The following is a 20,699-nucleotide window of genomic DNA, read 5'->3' on the forward strand; positions in this document are numbered from 1 at the left end:
TCTGTCCTGGCCTCTCAAAGTGCTAGGATTACAGGAGTGAGCTACCATGCCCAGCCTAATTTTTGTATTTTTAATAGAGATGAGGTTTCACCATGTTGACCAGGCTGGTCTCGAACTCCTGACCTCAGGTGATCCACCCGCCTCAGCCTCCCAAAGTACTGGGATTACAGGCGTGAGCCACCGTGCCCAGCCTAAACACACGTTTTTAAAGATGAAAGGGATGACCAATATAATTCTTGCAAATGAAACAATTTGCAGGTCAGAGTCTTGGTGGTTAGTTAGCCAAGTTTTTTTATTTTTATTTTTTTACCAGTTCAATTAAAAAAATTATTTAGAAAAAGTAAACGTGGACATGGTTAGAATTTCAAACAGTATAAAGGAATATAAAATAACTCATTTAAGTCTGTAAGTTTCCAAAGTATGAAATGCTGACTGTCTCATCTTTATTATAAAATTTAAAACAACACACTAACAAGCCCTTAAGAGGCTCGTTGAATTTTGTCTGGCAGACCATTATTTCAAACTAAGACATCTTTGTGCAAACTCAGTTATGTACATTTTTATTTAGCACAACTGCCTGCTTAACATCTTTTCTTGAGTGACCCAGATGTGTCTCAAATTTACTGTCTCTAAACTTGAACTAATTGTAGTTTCCAAACCTCCACTTACAAACTAGAACAGTCATCTCATTGTTCCGGTTTCCTAAACCAGAAATTTGGGCATCGTTTTCATCTCCTCTTCTAATACTCCTCTACTCCTCAGTCTGTAGTTTTCTAGTAATATTTTATCTGTGATGTCTTTGTCTTACGTCTTTGGTAACAGGGTAATATTGGCCTCTTAAAATACGTTTTTTTCTTCTCTATTTTCTAAAGAGTTTGTTTGAGGTTTGTATTATTTCTTCCTTGAGAGAATTCGCCATTAAAACCAACTGGGGCCGGGCACGGTGGCTCACACCTGTAATCCCAGCACTTTGGGAGGCTGAGGCAGGTGGATTGTCTGAGCTCAGGAGTTCGAAACCAGCCTGGGCAACATGGCGAAACCCTGTCTCTACTAAAAATACAAAAAATTAGCTGAGCCTGGTGGTGGGCGCCTGTAGTCGCAGCTATTCGGGAGGCTGAGGCGGGAGAATCGCCTGAACCAGGAGGCAGAGGTTGCAGTGAGATCATGCCACTGCACTCCAGCCTGGGCGACAGACTGAGACTCTGTCTCAAAAAGGAAAAAAAAACCCAACTGGGTCTGGACTTTTCTTTTTGTAGAAGATTTTAAATTACTGATCTAGTATTCAGATTCAGTTTTTCTATGTCTTCTTGAGTCAGTTTGGTAAAAATTTTTTTTTTTCAAGACAGGGTCTTGCTTTGTAGCCCAGGCTGGAGTGCAGTGGTGTGATCGCAGCTCTCTGCAGCCTTCATCTCATAGGCTCAAGCAGTCCTCTTGCCTCAGCTTCCTGAATAGCTGGGACTACAAATGTGCACCATCATACCTAGCTAATTAAAAAATTATTTTTGTAGAGACAGGGTCCCACTGTGTTACCCAGGCTGGTCTCGAACACCTGGGCTCAAGTGATCCTCCCATCTCTGCCTCCCAAAGTGCTGGGATTACCTAGCTGGTAATTTGTATTTTTAAAGAATTTGACCCATTTTGTTTAAGTGGTCTAACTTGGCATAAGAGGTTCATAGTTCTTTTAGTCCATTCTGACACTGCTATAAAGACATACCTGAGACTAGGTAATTTACAAACAAAAGAGGTTTCTCTGGTTCTTCCTGCTGTGCAGGCTTCTGCTTCTGGGGAGGCCTTAAGAAACTTACAGTCATGGCAGAAAGTGAAAGGGAAGTAAGCACATCTTCATAGGGCTGACAGGAGGAAGAGAGAGTGGAGGGGGAAGTGCTGCAGACTTTCAAACAACCAGATCTCATGAGAACTCAGTTACTATAACAAGAACAGCAAAGAGGAAATCTGCCCCCGTGATCCAATCACCTCCCACCAGGGCCCTCCTCCAACATTGGAGATTACAATTCAACATGAGATTTGGGTGGGGACATAAATCCAAACCATATCAGTAACATTTTGGCAGGATCTCTTGTTAAGTCTTATATTTCATTTTTGGTTTTGGCAGAATGTGCTCTCTTTTCTTTTTAGATCAATACCAATCTGTCTTCTCTATCTCCCCCCATCTCCCTCCCTGCACTCACTTTCCCATCTAGGTAATTGTTTGTCAGTTGTTTTCAAAGAACCAGCTTTGAGTTTCATTCCCCTTTCCTCCCTATTCATAGCTACTCTGATCTTTATTTCATCCTACTTAATGTTTTGATTTGTCTTTTTCGAGCTTAATGAGGGGCATGTTGAGATGATTGCTTTTAGATGTTTTTTTCCTTTCTAATATATGTCTTTAAAGCTATACATTTCTCTCTAAGTTCATGCTGTTAAATGTGGTACCTAATGGCCACATGTGACAAAATTAAGGGTAAATGAAATTGATGATTTACTTCCTTAGTCACTGTAGTCACATTTCAGGTATTCAGTAATCATGTGTGGCTGATGGCTGCCATATTAGACAGTGCAGATATAGAACATTTTGTCATGGCAGAAAGTTTTGTTGGACTAATGGCCTGTAATCCCAGCTCTTTGGGAGGCTGAGGTGGGCAGATCACCTGAAGTCAGGAGTTCAAGACCAGCCTGGCCAACATGGTGAAACCCCATCTCTACTAAAAATACAAAAATATTAGCTGGGCATGGTGGCGCACATCTGTAACCTCAGCTACTAGGGGGCTAAGGCAGGAGAATCACTTGAACTGGGTAGGCGGAGGTTGCAGTGAGGTGCAATCACGCCACTGCACTCCAGCCTGGGTGATAGAGTGAGACTCCATCTCAAAAAAAAAAAAAAATAAATGTTTAAGCACTCTTTCAGCTGTATCCCATGGGGAGGGAAAAAAAAACATATATATATATTATTTTATATATATAATATATATAATATAATATATAATATAATATATATAATATAATATATATAATATAATATATATAATATAATATATATAATATAATATATATAATATATATTTAATATATATTATATATAATATATATTATAATATATAATATTATATATATAATATATATTATAATATATATTATAATATATATTTAATATATATTATAATATATATTATAATATATATTTAATATATATTATATATAATATATATTATAATATATATAAAATATTTTTTTTCTTTTTTTTGTTTTACTTGTTTTTTTGGTTTTTTTTTGAGACAGAGTCTCGCTGTGTTGCCCAGGCTGGAGTGCAGTGGCGCGATCTCCGTTCACTGCAACCTCTGTCACCCAGATTCAAGTGATTCTCCTGGCTCAGCCTCCTGAGTAGCTGGGATTACAGGCATCTGCCACGGCACCCAACTAATTTTTATAGTTTTAGTAGAGATGGGGTTTCACCATCTCGGCCAGGCTGGTCTTGAACCCCTGACCTTGTGATCCACTGCCTCGGCCTCCCAAAGTGCTAGGATTACAGGCGTGAGCCACCATATCTGGCCTATAGTTTTAATTTTGTGTTTGGTTTATTTACATTTATAATTGTTACATGTATCTGTTGTATTGATTCTTTAACATATAAATGCTTCATTTTACTTAGTAATATGCTTTGAGAATCTTTTTTTCTTCTTTCTTTCTTTTTTGGAGACAGAGTGTCACTCTGTTGCCCAGGCTGCAGTGCAGTGGCATGGTCTTGGCTCACTGCAACCTCCGTCTCCTGGGGTTCAAGCTATTCTCCTGTCTCAGCCTCCTGAGTAGCTGGGATTACAGGCATGCACCACCACACCTGGCTAATTTTTGTATTTTTAGTAGAGACAGGGTTTCACCATGTTGGCCAGACTGGTCTCGAACTCCTGACCCCAAGAATCTTTTTTTTTCTGATGTTAGTGTGACTACTCCAGCTGTCTTACGGCAACAGCTTTCATGATTTTATCTTCTCCTCTCCTTTTACTTTAACCCTATTTATGTATTTGAATCTAAAAATGTTTCTTTCAGAGGATATATAGTCGGATTTTGCTTTTTATCCAGTTTGACAATCTCTTCTTTTCATTGGAGTGTTTACTCAGTGATATAGTTGGATTTAGGTATGCCATTTTGCTGGTTGTTTTCCGTGTGTCATTTTTGTTGTTCTTTTCCTTCTTTACTGAGACTTTTATGTTAACCAGTATTTTTAGTGTACCTTAAAATTTTCTTTGATTTAGTTTTTGTTTTAGTTGTAACTCTTGCAATTATGATATATCTTTAACACCACAATTCACTTCAGGACAATACTACCTTCATTTTGTTAAAATATAGCAACTTTGTTCCACTGTAGCTCCATTTCTATCTTTTGTATTGTAATTGTCATGATTGTTACATTTATATAGTCTGGTTTTATTTCCTGTCATCCTGACAGACTTCCTTTAGAATTTTTTGTGGTACAAATATGCTAAGTGTGACTTTCTCTCAAATTTTGTTTACCTGTGGCTGTTTTTATTTTGCCTTCATTTTTGAAGGATATTTTTGTTGCATATACAATTCTTGGTTTATAATCTGTACTTTGAATATGTCATTTTATTGCTTCCTGGCCTCCATATTTTTAATGAAAAGTCAGATGTTGATGGATTGGTTTCCGTGATGAATTATTTTTCTCCTGGTTTTCAGCAGTTTGACTGTGATGTGTTTGGTTTGATTGATTTTGTGTTTATTTTGTTTGTGATTCTCTCCCCTTTTTGAATCTGCAGATTAATGTGTTTCATCAGGTTTTGACATTTTCCACCATTATTTCTTCAAACATTTTTTCTGTTTCTTTGCTCTTATGTCCTGTGACTTTTATTACATTTATGTTGGGAGCTTGACATTGTTCTACTGGTTTCTGAGGATCTCTTCTTTTCTTGTCAGTCTTTTTTCCTCTCTGATTTTTTTGATTGGATTGAAATTAAATTTTAATTTATCCATCTACAAGTTCATGCAGATCTTTTTTTTTTTTTTTGAGATAGAGTTTCACTCTCGTTGCCCAGGCTGGAGTGCAATGGTGCAACCTTGGCTCACTGCAAACCTCTGCCTCCTGGGTTCCAGCAATTCTCCTGCCTCAGCCTCTGGAGTAGCTGGGATAACAGGTGCCCACCACCACGCCTGGCTAATTTTTTGTATTTTTAGTAGAGGCAGAGTTTCACATGTTGGCCAGGCTGGTCTTGAACTCCTGACCTCAGGCGATCCACCTACCTTGGCTCCCAAAGTGCTGGGATTACAGGAGTGAGCCACCACGCCTGGCCTTAAGTGTATTATTGAAGCCCAGATATGTAGTGAATTTTTTATTTTGCATGTACTTTTAATCTGTGTGGGTTCTTTTTATAGTTCACTCTTGAGACTTCTTATTTGTTGAGGCTTTGCCATATTATTTTATCATTTGAACACTGGTTCCTTTTTATTCTTTGAAAATATTTATAATAGTTGCTTTGAAATCTTTGTTTTTATTCTCACTTGGCCTTTAGTTTTTTTAGGGCTTTCTTGTGTCTCCATTTGGTATGTGCAGTGTCTCAATTAGCCATGTCTGTATAGAGAGTTGATCTTAGCCCTTCTGTGACTCTCTCATTTCAAGTTTCTTTGTATTAATGTGGTTGGTCTGCTGCTTGCTCTGTGACCCCCAACCCAGGTATAGCAAAACCTGTTCTTTCCAAACAGATACTAATTTATAGCTGGCAAATCTCATGTTTTCCCATTCACCTCCCTTCCCCAATTGATTCTGCTGTGTGTGACAGCAAAGCTGCTGTTTTTATGGTCAGCCCCATTCTGGTAAAACTACTGATTTTTCAGACCAGACTTTTGGACTAAATGGGGATTGTGGGAGCATCCTCAAGCAAGAGGGCCAGTGCCTTTCATTGCTTTTACCTGAAACTTTAGCAGTCTTTGTAGAATAAGTGTGTCTCATTTTGCATGACAGTAGTTGATTCCCTGTGGTCTGAATTGTTGTATGCTTTTTTTCTTTGTGACAGTTTTGTACAGTTTTATACTTTGTCTTTGAAGAGAGGATTTGCTTTCCCTTGTGTCATTATTGAAAGTGGTCCAGCTGTTAATTTTTTTTGTACCTTCATTTTGTTGTAAACTTATCTTTTAAATTTTAGTAGTCTTAAAAAATAAGTGACATCTCAGGTATCCTGTGTTTTCTAGAACTGCAGTGTCCTGTACCATAGCAACTAGTCACTGGTGGTGATTTAATTTTTAGTTATCTAAAATGAAATTTTAAAATTTAGTTTGTTAGTTCCACTAGTCATTTTCCAAGTGCTTAGTGGCCAGTGTTGTATTGAGTACTGCATTGAACAGTGCACATACAGCACGTATCCATTATTGCAGAAAATTCTATTATGCAGTGATGCTCTAAAATCTTTGAGATGAATAGTAACTTGTAATAATAGCTTACATTTTGTGAGCACTTAATGTGTGTCACATTTTATATGTATAAACATGTAGTCTTCCCAACAACCTTTGAGGTGGGTACTGTTATCCCTATTTTGCAAATGAGAAACTAAGACTCAATGATTAAGGAATTAACACAAAGATTAAGGAATTAACAGCTCCGAAGGGGTTGAGATTTAAATCTGTGTAGTCTGGCTCCAGAATCTGTGCCATTAATAATTTTGTATATTGCCTCTTTGGTAAATGATATGCCTGATTTCTGACGTGAATAGAGAAGTGTTTTTTTTTTTTTTTCCCCTTTAAGGTTTTGCTAGCTTTAAATGCTATTTCATATTTTGGTAAATGATTCTTTCATATTTAGGTTGTTTGCTTCTCTTTTTTAGTGTTCTTACTAAAAATGTCTGAATTTTATCATATGCCACTTAAACATCTGTTTATATAACCATATAGTTTTCTCCTTCAATTGTTTTGATATGATTATTTTGTTAAATTTCTTTCCGTTGAATGATCCTTGAATTCTTGGTAAACCTTATTGATCATAATATTCTTTTGACAGATTGACAGAATGTTTGCTAATGTTTCATTTAGAAATGTAGAGTCAATACGCTGGAGTGGTCTGCAGTTTTCTTTTGCATTGCCTTTGGTAGGATTTAATAGTAAAACAATGTCGGGCTCTATAAAATGAATTTGGATTTTTACTCTTTTGTTTTAGATTGGTTCAAATAATAATGGAATGCTGGTTTGTTCTTTAAGCATTACTCTCCTGTATAATTGTCTGGATTTTGTATTTTCTTTAAAATGGCAACTTCTTCTGATCTTTGTATGCTTATATGTCTCTTCAAGTTTAGTTCTTGTTTTGCTTTTAATGAATCATATTTTACTAGAAAATTGTCCATTTATGCTAGATTTTAATATTGCTTGCTTTAGAGTTACGTGGAGTATTTTCTGATATAGGCTTAGTAATCTTTTAAAATTGTTTTGCTTTCTCTGTTTTCATTCTGACTTCTCTATGTTTTTTTCTCTTCATTAGATTCCTAAAGATTTATTTTAATTTTTTCTCAAAAAATTATTTTTAGATTATCAATTTTGTTTTCAGTAATGTATATATTTCAGCTTTTATATTTAATTCTGTTCTCATACTTTTGTTTTTTTAAAAAATTTGTCAAGGAAAGAACTAAGTTTTATTAGTTTTGTTTTTAAACATTTAAGTCTACAGATAGAAATAATGGAGTTGAGTATGAACTGTTTCTGCTGCATTTTTTTCTAGATAGCTTGTAATTTAGGTTTGATTTCCAGATGGAGTCCATTTTTATTTTGGGTTGTGTGTAGTGATGTTTTTATTTACTTTCACTTTGTAAAGTTTTAAACTTTTACAGGATATGGACTGTAAAATTCAGTATCTTTTTAATTGAAAGGTTTTTTTTTTTCTTATTTGTTTTTGGTAGCTGAATACAAGATCAAATTTTGTAAATATTACACAGACATACCCAAAAATGTATATATTCTATTCCAGGAATATATAATAAATAGCTCTGAAATTATTTCATCCATTCTTTTATGTTTTGGTTTTTTATAACTCACTTGAAAACTGTACTTCTATGTTTGCATGATCTCCTTTATTTTAATAATTTTTCCTTATTATTATTTTGAGACAGAGCCTCTCTCTGTCACCCTGGCTGGAGTGCAGTGGTGTGAACATGGCTAACTGCAGCCTCCATCTCCCGGGCTCAAGCAGTCCTGCCTCAACCTTGCATGTAGCTGGGACCACAGATGCACACCTACACGCTGAGCTAGTTTTTAAAGTTTTTCTAGAGATGGGGTCTTGCTTTGTTGCCTAGGCTGGATCCTTTTATTTATTTAGTTGTTTTTGTTTATAGACGTCTTTTGAAATTTTCATGCTGTTTTTTCTTGGTCATACTAAGTGGCATTCTCTTTTGCTTTGTTAAACATTTATTATTATTTTGAGATGGAGTCTTGCTCTGTTGCCCAGGCTGGAGTGCAGTGGCGCCATCTCGGCTCACTCCAAGCCCTGCCACCGGGTTCACGCCATTATCCTGCCTCAGCCTCACAAGTAGCTGGGACTACAGGTGCCCGCCACCACGCCTGGACAATTTTTTTTGTATTTTTAGTAGAGACAGGGTTTCATTGTGTTTGCCAGGATGGTCTCGATCTCCTGACCTCATGATCCGCTTGCCTTGGCCTCCCAAAGTGCTGGGATTACAGGCATGGGCCACCGCGCCTGGCCTAAGCCTTATCCTTTATTACTGTTTTTTAGCAATTTAATTATGATGTGCTTTGCATGGTTTTATTTAGAAGTGCTATCTTCAGAGATTATTGTGGTTCTTCATCTTTGGCTTATAGTTTTTATTAAAGTTGGAAAACTTGATCATTAGTTCTTAAAGTATATTTCTCATTGTTTTTATTTCTTCTGGGAGTTCAGTTACACATATATTAGACCACTTGATAATTGTCCCACAGGTAGTGAGCCTTTCTTTTGTTTTTTAGGGGGGGCATATTTTGTTCATCTTCATGTTCATTTCTGTTTGTCTCCCTTCAGTTTTGCCAGATTTTTCTTCATGTATTTTGAAGCTGTCTTGTTACGTACACATATGCATATAACTATATCTTCCTGAGAATGGATATCTTTATTATTATACAAATTTTGCTCTTGTCTCTAATGATTATTTTTGTGTAAGGGTCTATTTTATCTGATATTAGAATAGGCACTCCTGCTTTTTTTTTTTTTTGAGATAGAGTTTTCGCCTCTGTTGCCCAGGCTGGAGTACAGTGGTGGGATCTCGGCTCACCACAACCTCCACTTTCTGGGTTCAAGCAATTCTCCTGCTTCAGCCTCCTGAGTAGCTGGGATTACAGGCATGCGCCACCACACCCAGCTAATTCTTGTATTTTTAGTAGAGACAGGGTTTCTCCATGTTGTTCAGGCTTGTCTTGAACTCCCTACCTCAGGTGATCTGCCCGCCTTGGCCTCTTGGCCTCCCAAAGTGCTGGGATTACAGGCATGAGCCACTGCCCCTGGCCTTTTTTTTTTTTTTTTTTTTAAATAGAGACAAGATTTTGCTCAGTCACCCAGGCTACGGTAGAGTGGCATGATCCTAGCTCACTGCAGCCTTGAACTCCTGGGCTCAAGCAATCCTCCTACTTCAGCCTCTTAAGTAACTGGGCCTGCAGGCAAATACCACCACACCTGGCTTAATTTTTTTTTTTTTTTTAATTTGTAGAAATGGGGCCTTGCTGTGTCACCCAGGCTGGCTTTGAACCCCTGGCCTCAAGTGATCCTCCCACCTCAGCCCAAAGTGCTGGAATTACAGGTGTGAGCCACCGCACCAAGACTCCAGCTCTTATGTAATTACTGTTTCCATGATTTGACTTTCTGTCTTTTTTCTTTCATCCTGTATGTGGCTTTGATTTACGGTGTGTTTCTGGGCTGGGTGCAGTGACATATGCCTGTAATCCTAGCACTTTGGGAGGTTGAAGCGGGAGGATTGCTTGAGGCCCGGAGATTGAGACCTGCCTGGGTGACATAGTGAGACCCTATCTCTACAAAAATTTTAAGCAAATTAACTGAGTGTGATGGTGTATGCCCGTAGTCCTAACTACTTGGGAGGCTGAGGCAGGAGGACTGCTTAAGCCCAGGAGGTTGAGGCTGCAGTGAGTGCCACTGCACTCCAGCCTGGGCTACAGAGACTATATCTGGAAAAATTAAATAGTGTCTCTGGTAAACAGTATATAGCAGTATATAGTTAATTTTATCTGCTCTTTATTTTCATTGGGGTATTTAATTCATTCTCATTTACTATCATTATTGATATGGTTAGATCTATGTTGATTGTTTTGCTCTTTGTTTTCTGTATAGCTCATGTATTTATTGTTATTCATCGGTTCCTCCTTATGTTAGATATGAGTTCTAAATTTCTCTTCAAAGAATGAATGTCAGTGTGTTCAATTCTTTGCCTTCTACTTTTAAACTTCCTCATAAAGCAATCTTTTTCGATCACATGCTCCACCCTGACTCATTCCGATTACCTGCTCTGCCCTGACTCATTCTCCACCCTGATTCATTCCGATTTCCTGCTCTGCCATAACCATTTTTCCTGCCAAACCACTCACCCCGTCACTCTCTTTAAAGTAGCCAATCGGAATTAGTTTAGCCTGTGTGGTCTAACCCTCACCAATAGGGGAACAACACAGCAGCAGGGCCATGTGCGTCAGGAATAAGAACCCCTTCCCCTCCCTTGTCCAGGTGTGCGCTCACCATTGCTCCATCTGTGAGGGCACACCCTTCTATAGAAGTAACTCATCTTGCTGAGAAGAAAAAGAAAATTTTATATTCGAGTGCTATTTATTTTGCAGCACCGAAACTTTATTTGTAACACTTATTTGCCGCCTTTTGCGTTACATACATGTTTTCTGGTGTATCATTTTAATTTCTTCATTGATGTTTTTACTGTGATTTTTGAGTTGATTTCTTAGTGATTACAGTATGCGTATTAATTTATCACAGTCTACTTCAAATTGCTGTTAACTTGACTTTAGTAAAACGCAGAACCTTTGCTCCAGTGTGGCTCTCTTCCTCCCTCCCCCACCCCCCACCGGCTTTGCGTAATTGTTACGTATGTTACATCTATGTGTTATAAACTCAGCAATACTGTGCTGAGTTACAGTTCTGTATACTTTTATGATTTTTGAAGAAGTTAAGAGAAGAAAGGAAAAATATACTTGTAGAGTTTCTTACATTAATTAGCCTGCATTTATTTACCATTTCTAGTACTCTTTAATTGCTGTGGATTCCAGTTATGGTTTGTTGGCATGTTCTTGTTCTGTCTAGTATACCTCCATTCCCTCTCCTGTTCTTTCTGCTATTACTGTCTGAAGCAATTTTCTTTTGAATAATTTAAGAAAGTGAAAAAGTAGGTTTATATGTGTTAGACATTTACCTTTATGATTAACCTTACAAGTGCTCTTTCTTTATATCCATTTGATATGATCTTTGATGTCACTTCTCTTAAGTCTGGAGAATTTTTGTTAGTGTTTTTTGTAAGGCAGGTTGACTAGCAATGAATTGTTGCGGGAAGTCAGGGACCCCAAATGGAGGGACTGGCTGAAGCCATGGCAGAAGAACATAAATTGTGAAGATTTCATGGACATGTATTAGTTCCCCAAATTAATACTTTTATAATTTCTTAACGCCTGTCTTTACTGCAGTCTCTGGAACATAAATTGTGAAGATTTAATGGACATTTACCACTTCCCCAGTCAATATTCTTGTGATTTCTTATGCCTGTCTTAATATCTTAATCCCATCATCTTTGTAAGCTGAGGATGAATGTTGCCTCAGGACCCTGTGATGATTGTGTTAACTGCACAAATTGTTTAAACAATATGAAATCTGGGCACCTTGAAAAAAGAACAGGATAACAGCAATGTTCAGGGAACAAGGGAGATAACCTTAAAATCTGGCTGCCTGTGGGCCTGGGAACAGAGCCATATTTCTCTTCTTTCAAAAGCAAATAGGAGAAATATCGCTGAATTCTTTTTCTCAGCAAGGAACATCCCTGAGAAGGAGAATGCGTTCCCAAGGGGAGGTCTCTAAAATGGCCGCTTTGGGAAGTCTGTCTTTTACGGTTGTAGATAAGGGATGAAATAAGCCCCGGTCTCCTGTAGCACTCCCAGATTTATTAGGACAAGGAAATTCCCGCCTAATAAATTTTGGTCAGACTGGTTGTCTGCTCTCAAACCCTGTGTCTCCTGATAAGATGTTATCAGTGACAGTGGGTGCCCGAAACTTCATTAGCAATTTTAATTTTGCCCCAGTCCTGTGATCTCGCCCTGCCTCCATTTGCCTTGTGATATTTTATTACCTTGTGAAGCATGTGACCTCTGTGACCCACACCCTATTCGTACACTCCCTCCCCTTTTGAAAGTCACTAATAAAAACTTGCTGGTTTTACAGCTCAGGGGGCATCACAGAACCTGCCGACATGTGATGTCTCCCCCGGATACCCAGCTTTAAAATTTCTCTCTTTTGTACTCTTTCCCTTTATTTCTCAGACTGGCCGACACTTAGGGAAGATAGAAAAGGACCCATTTGAAATGTCGGGGACTGAATTTGCCCTGATAATGAATTCTCCCAGTCTGTGTTTATCTGAGTATGTCTTTATTTAATTTTCATTTTGCAGGTTAGTTTTGATGGATATAGAATTCTTGGTTGGCAGTGCTTTGTTTTATGTTTTTCTTACATTTTTAAATTGGTTTCCATTTAGGCCAAGTTACCGAAGTTCTTAAATTGATATAGGCAGAATTTTAAAAACTACTTCGAATTATGTCATTCTACTTGTTAAATATGAGTTCTAAATTTCTCTTCAAATAATATGTCAGTATGTTCAATTCTTTGCCTTCTACTTTTAACTTCCTCGTAAAACAACCTTTTTCAATCACCTGCTCCACCCTGACTCATTCCAATTACCTGCTCCACCCTGATTCCAATTACCTGCTCCACCCTGATTCCAATTACCTGCTCCACCCTGACTCATTCCAATCACCTGTTCTACCCTAACTCATTCTGATTACTTGCTCCACCCTAACTCATTCTAATTACCTGCTCCACCCTGACTCATTCCAATTACCTGCTCCACCCTGGCTCATTCCGATTACCTGCTCCTCCCTAACTCATTCTCCACCCTGACTCATTCCAATTTCCTGCTCTGCCGTAACCATTTTTCCTGCCAAACCACTCACCCCGTCACTCTTTAGCCAATCGGAATTAGTTTAGCCTGTGTGGTCTAACCCTCACCAATAGGGGAAAGACACAGCAGCAGGGGCCGTGTGCGTCAGGAATAAGAACCCCTTCCCCTCCCTTGTCCAGGTGTGCGCTCACCATTGCTCCATCTGTGAGGGCTCATCCTTCTATAAAAGTAAATTGCCTTGCTAAGGAAAAAAAAAAATTTTTTTTTTTTTTTTTTTTTTTTGAGATGGAGTCTCGCTCTGGCGCCCAGGCTGGAGTGTAGTGGCATGATCTCAGCTCGCTGCAAGCTCCACCTCCCGAGTTCACACCATTCTCCTGCCTCAGCCTCCCGAGTAGCTGGGACTACAGGCGCCTGCAACCACACCCTGCCAATTTTTTTGTATTTTTAGTAGAGATGGGGTTTCACCGTGTTACCCGGGATGGTCTCGATCTCCTGACCTCATGATTTGCCTGCCTCAGCCTCCAAAAAAAGAAAGTTTTATATTCGAGTGCTATTTCTTTTGCGGCACCAAAACTTTATTTATAACACACTGCCTTCTGAATTTTTTTTTTTGTTTCTGCTCAGCTCATTGTTAATCATATTGTTCCCATGTATGTCATGAGTTATTTTTCTCCTAGTCTTTTCAAAATTTTCTTGTCTTTGACTTTTAACAGTTTAATTGTAACAGTGTATAACTTTAAAGTTAAGTTCATGCTTGTGAATTTTTATAAGAGCCACAAAGGCCTTCCTCTGTGTTTTGTTTTTGTTTTTATTTTTGAGACAGGCTCTCACTGTCCCCCAGTGGCCCAGTCACTGCTCACTGCAGCTTGACCTCACAGCCTCAGGTGATCCTCCCACCTCAGCCTCCTGAGTAGCTGGGATTACAGGCAGGTGCCACCATGCCTGGCTAATTTTTATTTTTGTAGAGACAGGGTCTTGCCGTGTTGCCCAGGCTGATCTCAGACTCCTAGACTGAAGCGATCTGCCCACCTCTGGCTCCCAAAATGTTGGGATTACAGGCATGCGCCACAGCATCTGGTCACCTTTGTATTTTGTTTTCAATCACTTTATTATGAAATGAGATACACTGTTACAAAATATTTTCTATTTTGATAATTCTTAAAAATTCCACTTGAAAAATGTTCTGCTTGAACCACAATATTGTTCCTTGATTAGCAATTATTTCACTTTGGGGAGCTGGTCATTTTTAAAATTTTATTTCTTAGAGTTATTTGGATTATGCTCATATATGTTGTCAGTAAAATATTTAATTTTTGGAATTTAAGAAAATTGTAGCCAGGTTACATGATTAATGTGGACATAGGAAAACAAAATATTTATGTTTCTAAGTTTAAAAATTTTATTCATATATTCAGTGTTTGGGATGCGTAAGTGTTCACATTTTAGGAAGGCAAGATGGTACTTCAGTTTCCAGCATGGTCTGTGGTCGTACCCTATAATCAAATGCCTTAATATTTCTGCAGCAGTATTTATACTAAATAGCGTAACTAAAGATATATATAGCTTTATGCCAGTTCAGGTCAGGTTTTTTTCACTAAATGTGTTCTGTAGCTAAACATACTGTAATTTTCTGTATTTCAAAAACTGGATAAGGAAATGTGAGCTTGACAACCATTAAATTTTTTATAAAATAACATGTTTTCCATTTTTGTTTTGCCTTTTGTTTGTGGCTACTATCCTGCCTAAATTGCATAATTTGTTTTGACAGTTTGTGGATTGTGTCCTTCATTGTTGCACAGTATTTCCACTATTCTTATTTAATGCTTTTTTAACTTCTACTTAGGTTTATCTGATGCTAATATTTTTCCTGTTTGTTTTGCCTTTTCGTTTTGTTTTCTTTTTTGCAGTTGCTGCTGTATGTTTGTTTATCCTTTTCTTTTTCAATAGGTATGTCTTAAAGTTTCATTAGTAGCAGACTACTAATTTGCTTCTTAGGATTGCTATTCTTCAGGTCTTCTAATTTTTTAAATATGGAAATTATGTTTATTTAAATTTAGCAGGGCACTTCTTTTTTTTTTTTTTTTTTGGAGACAGAATCTCCCTCTGTCGCCAGGCTGGAGTGCAGTGGCATGATCTTGGCTCACTGCAGTCTCCGCCTCCTGGGTTCAAGCAATTCTCCTGCCTCAGCCTCCCGAGTAGCTGGGACTACAGGTGTGCACCACCATGCCCAGCTAATTTTTGTATTTTTAGTAGAGTTTGACCATATTGGCCAGGATGGTCTTGATTTCTTGACTTCGTGATCTGCCCACCTTGGCCTTCCAAATTGCTGGGATTACAGGTGGGAGCCACCATGCCCAGTCTGATTTGCTTTCTTATCATTCATATGCTCACTGGACTATCACTTTTAACTTCCTTCAAGAACTTTGCAGGCCAGGCGCAGTGGCTCATGTCTGTAGTCCCAACACTTTGAGAGGCCTGTGAGGGAGGATTGCTTGGGTCCAGGAGTTCGAGACCAGCCTGGACGACAATATGAGACCCTGTCTTTACAAAAAATCAAAAAATTAGTTGGGCATGGTGGCATGAGCCTGTGGTCCCCACTACATGGGAGGCTGAGGTAGGAATCACTTGAGCCCAGGAAGTCGAAGCTTCAGCGAGCAGTGTTCATGCCATTGCACTCCAGCCTGGGCGATAGAGCAAGACCCTATCTCAAACAAAACAAAACAAAACTTTTCCTTTGCATTCACAACTAGGCTAACTGGCACAAGAGGCCTAGCATTGGCCTGTCTTGGCTTTTGACGCGCCTTCTCACTAAGCTTAACAATTTCTAGCTTTTTAAAATTTAATGTAGGAGATGTTTGACTTTTTGTTGTAGTTGTTGTTGTTGTTACTGACCAAGTCCTCCTGAATCGATTCTTCTTTTCAGTTGGACACTTTGAGGCCATTGTGGGGTTATTTATTGGCCTAATTTCAATATTGTTTGGTCTCAGGCGTTAGGGTGGCCTGAGAAAGGGAGAGAGACAGGGAATGGCCAGTTAGTGAAGCAGTCAGAATACATTTATTGATTAAGTTTGCTGTTTTCATTGGGTGCAGTTTGTGGGGCCTCAAAACAATTACAGTAGTAACATGAAAGATCAGAATTCACAGGTCACCATAATAGATAAATAATAATTTATAAGTTAGGAATATTGTAAAAATTAACAAAATGTAACAGAAAGACGCACAGTGAGCACACATGGTAGGAAGAATGGCGTCTACTAATTTGGTTAATGCAGGGTTGCCACAAACCTTCAATTTATAAAAGCTCAGCATCTGTGAAGCAGTATAAAGCTAAATGCAGTAAAACAAGATATTCCTGTATATCTTCAAGAATATAAGAAGCCCTAAGAATACCAACAAGCTTTATGATAATAGATATTAGTTATATTATACCTAGTTTATTATAAGTTATTAGTGTTCTTCGTATATGATTGTATGTGCACATATGTGGCCATATATGACTATGACTTCACCTTAAGCCAGCTTCATTCTTAAGTGATAAAATTAACTTTGGAAATACTGACATTATCTAAATATATGTTACTCTATGATATTATTTTATAGGATTTAAGCCATTTTTATTATAAATTATTTCAGTTACTTTCTGTATCATATCTCCAAGTTTTCCCTGTATAAAGCAGCATTATTCTTTATTCTCCCTCTATTGACAGGTCATTTTGTCTCTTTTCTTCATTGCCAAGTTTTTTGTAAGAGTGGGCAACATATTCAGCATTTCACATCTTCAGCTCCCCATACTCATGCTAATGTCTGTCTGCTGCTACCTCCATTGCTATAAAATTTCTTTAGTAAAGATCAGTGACCTGTTGCTCCAGAACATAGTTATTATTTTTTGCCATCATTCCTTTTGGCAAATACATATTGCTTTCTAGGTCTCTAGTTTTTAAATTTAATTTTCTTGTACTGTTATAAGAACTAATTTATCTTACAGATGCCAGTGAACAATTTTGAAAAACATTTCCTTACCCCATATCGCATCTCTCTGACAGAGAGAAGAGGCAATGATTATGTCAACAGTTTGAACAGCGGCATCTTGCAAGAATTTCAGACCAACCGACCACTCATCAAATAACTTGGCAGCTTTTTAATCTTGTTTTTTTAATACAACAGTATATCCATTCTGATGACAAACCTGTCCCGCCAAATCTTCACAACACACATTGTAAAATCAGTGATTAGCAAATTAGTTTAGCTTTGGCACGGAGCTGTGCTTGCTTGCCCATGACAGCCTGGAAACTGGTTTTGTACTTGCAACAGAGTATCAGCAATAAGTTGCTCACTGTAAGAAGTAGAGTTGAGTCTTCTTCTGCAGGTTTGTGTCCAGTGATCAGCATGTGTGAAAAGTATTCCTTAATATATCTTCTGAAGACTTTTTCTGTTTCTGTTGGAATCTTCTTTGATTACAAGTTGGTTATTACCATCTATAGAACCACTTGTACCCAATTCAGCCAACAAAAATGCAAGATGTTTGGGCTGATGATGTAATAGTTTACAGATATCTGTAAAGTTGACAAAATAAGTTTTCTTGGTTCCTACTCAAATGACCTGTAGAGGTTTGATGACAAATTTCCTTTTCAGCAACCACATCTGGATTCTTTTCCCGCGTGGTGTTGAACACTCACTTCAGTAGCTCCTTATGTGTATCTGAGACTGCCCTAGCAGGGCCTGTATGATTACTGAATGAGATACTGTCATCTTTTTTTGCTGTCTTCATCTTCTAGAACTTTGTCTTTCTCTAGTATTTCATCATCATCTGGGAACTTGACATTCTTCTTTTTCTTCTTTTTATTGCCAAGCATAATATTAAGGTCACACTCTGGTTCAGCTGGTTCTTGAATATCTTTTCAATCTTAAGATCCTTTACACCTTCTTCAGCTTCATCAATATCAAATATCTTTTTTGTTTTTTTCTTTTTTTTTCTTTTGATTAAAGAAGTTCAAGTCATCTAGATCATCAGAAGCACCTTTTTCCCTACTGTTCTCTTCATCAGCTTCCAATTCTTTGTCCCCAGTTGGCTCTGGCGCCACTTGTTTTGTTTCTAAGGGCTGGGTCTCCTGTTTGGGTATCCCCTTCCTCCTCTAACTAAAGGACTGCTGCTGCTGCTGATTTTACTTCTTGGTCATAGTAGGATCAAAAATCATCTCATCCCCAGACATGGCTGCAGCTCGAATGGGCTAGGCACAGACAGGAAGTCAGACAGATCAGTCCTAGCCCCTAGCAGCAGCGCTGCTCCTGCTGTTACCTCTCACACCACTGCACTCTCTAGCTCCTTATTAATGTGTGCACATAGGGTGGGAATAGAGATGAGTAAGAGATAGGTGCATGGTGGAGAGAGGAACTAGACTTAGGCGTGGTTATACTTCTCCAGTTTGAGGTTTCTGGCACCACTTGACAATCTTTTCTCCTCCAGCTTCTTTTTCCCATTCTTTGGATAATTCATTCCAGTCTTTTCAACACTTAACTCAACAGGACTCTCTCTTATCATTTGGACTGGGCTCTGACTTAAGTAATTAGAGGCTGTAGGTATAAATTCTCTCAACTCCCCTCTCTATCTGAAAATATATCCGTAATTTTTCATTATTTTCTAAGGGAAAGGAGAGTGGTGTTGATGACCAAAGCTTTGGAGTGACTGCTTGACAATATTGGAAAGAGAAGCTAGGGCTAAATGAAAAGATTGTTAGGTCATGCTAAGAGTCAGCTGACTTTAAGCACATTATGTAATTTTAAAAGTAAATTGGTACAATGGTAACAAGTTAATCATAAATGGTTAGTGGAAAAGTAGTTGATCCCTGTTTGACGCATGTTTGTTTCAGTTACACAGACAGGTATGTATTTGTGTCCTGGCCTTTGATGTAAAGTGTACTTCTTGTGGTTTGCAGTTGAAAATGTTTGAAAGCTGTCTCCTAAATTTGAGAGCTCTTTTTCTTCTGCTTGACTTGTAAATATTGGTGTAACAAGGGTTATTGTCCTTGATAATATTCTTCCTCAGCAGTCGTAACTGCACTTCACATTTGAGTTATTTACATGCTGGTAGCTCCCTCCACACCCTTCAGCTCCAGAAATATGCTAGTTAAACACCATCTATCCAAAACTTACTCATTACATTTCTGGCTAAAACACTTTTTCCTCATTTTGGGTAGTTATGTAATTATCTATGCGTTACCCACACCAGGAACTTGGGAATCATCTAGAATTTCTAATTTGTTTCCTCATTGTAACTCTTAGTACTCCTTCATCATACAGTCATTTATTAAGTCCAACTGATACTCTGATTTATCCTCTACATTTCCTTTAATACTGCCTTAGTTTAGTCTCTTTTGTTACTGATAGACCAGCGTTTTAATTAGAGAAATAGTTTAGCATAGTTCTTAAGAGCATGAGCTGTAGACACAGACATGTTAGTTTCAGATCTTGGCGTTTACATCACCACATGACGTTCAGAATGTTTCTTGATCTCTCCGAACCTCAATTTTTTCACCTTTAATGTGGGGATAGTAATAGAACCTACTTTACAGGGCTGCTATAAGGACTAAATACACTTATACATATAAACTTCTTAAACAGTTAACTGATCTGGCTGGGCGCGGTGGCTCACGCCTGTAATCCCAGCACTTTGGGAGGCCGAGGTGAGCAGATCACCTGAGGTCAGGAGTTCGACGCCAGCCTGACTAACATGGAGAAACCCTGTCTCTACTAAAAATACAAAATTAGCTGGGCGTGGTGCCGCATGCCTGTAATCCCAGCTACTCCGGGGGGCTGAGGCAGGAGAACAGCTTGAACCTGGGAGGCAGAGGTTGCGGTGAGCTGAGATAGTGCCACTGCACTCCAGCCTGGGTAACAAGAGTCCATCTAAAAAAAAACCTCAATCTCAAAGAAGAAAAAAAAAGAGTTAACTGATCTTATAGTAAGTAATGCAAATTTAGATGCAATTTTATTATGAATAGAGCCTGTCCTCAGCACAGCACTCATTCTCAAATGGACAGATTAAAGTTCTTATTTGAGTGAGGACAGAAGTGCAGGGAAGAGCAAAGTTGGGTTGGGAAACATCAGGCAAGGGACATGGCATGACAGAGAGTTCCCACATCCCTAGTAGTTTTATGAGCCAAGCTGAAAAAATGACATCAACTAACAGAGATTCTTAGAATTCTTGTCTGTATTTTAGAACATTGTTCTCAAAAAGTATAGCCCACAAAGCTGCAGTGTCAGCATGGCACTGAACTTAGTCTCTGAAATTTGTTATTGGCTAGGTGAGCAGGGTTGCACAGATTATTTTACTTTACAACAACTTGACTGTATTTCATGTGATTCAACTTCCAGGTCCTCAATTACTATGATGTGGCAAGGCAAGGTTTTACTTTTTTTTTTTTTTTTTGAGACGGAGTCACTCTGTCGCCCAGACTGGAGCGCAGCGGTGCAGTCTTGGCTCACTGAAAGCTCCGCCTCCTGGGTTCACACCATTCTCCTGCCTCAGCCTCCCGAGTAGCTGGGACTACAGGCACC

The 20,699-nt window shown here is 38.4% G+C and overlaps 1 protein-coding gene and 1 pseudogene across 5 annotated transcripts in view; one reads left to right on the plus strand and one right to left on the minus strand.

Annotated features, from left to right (window-relative positions):
• Positions 1–20,699, plus strand: part of TRIM33 (tripartite motif containing 33) — a 124,718-nt gene that overhangs the window by 26,288 nt on the left and 77,731 nt on the right. The window lies entirely within an intron of this gene.
• On the minus strand, positions 17,375–18,355 carry LOC129012179 (eukaryotic translation initiation factor 2 subunit 2-like; annotated as a pseudogene).

Source organism: Pongo pygmaeus, chromosome 1 (genome assembly GCF_028885625.2).
Source record: "Pongo pygmaeus isolate AG05252 chromosome 1, NHGRI_mPonPyg2-v2.0_pri, whole genome shotgun sequence".
Classification (NCBI taxonomy): Eukaryota; Metazoa; Chordata; class Mammalia; order Primates; family Hominidae; genus Pongo; species Pongo pygmaeus.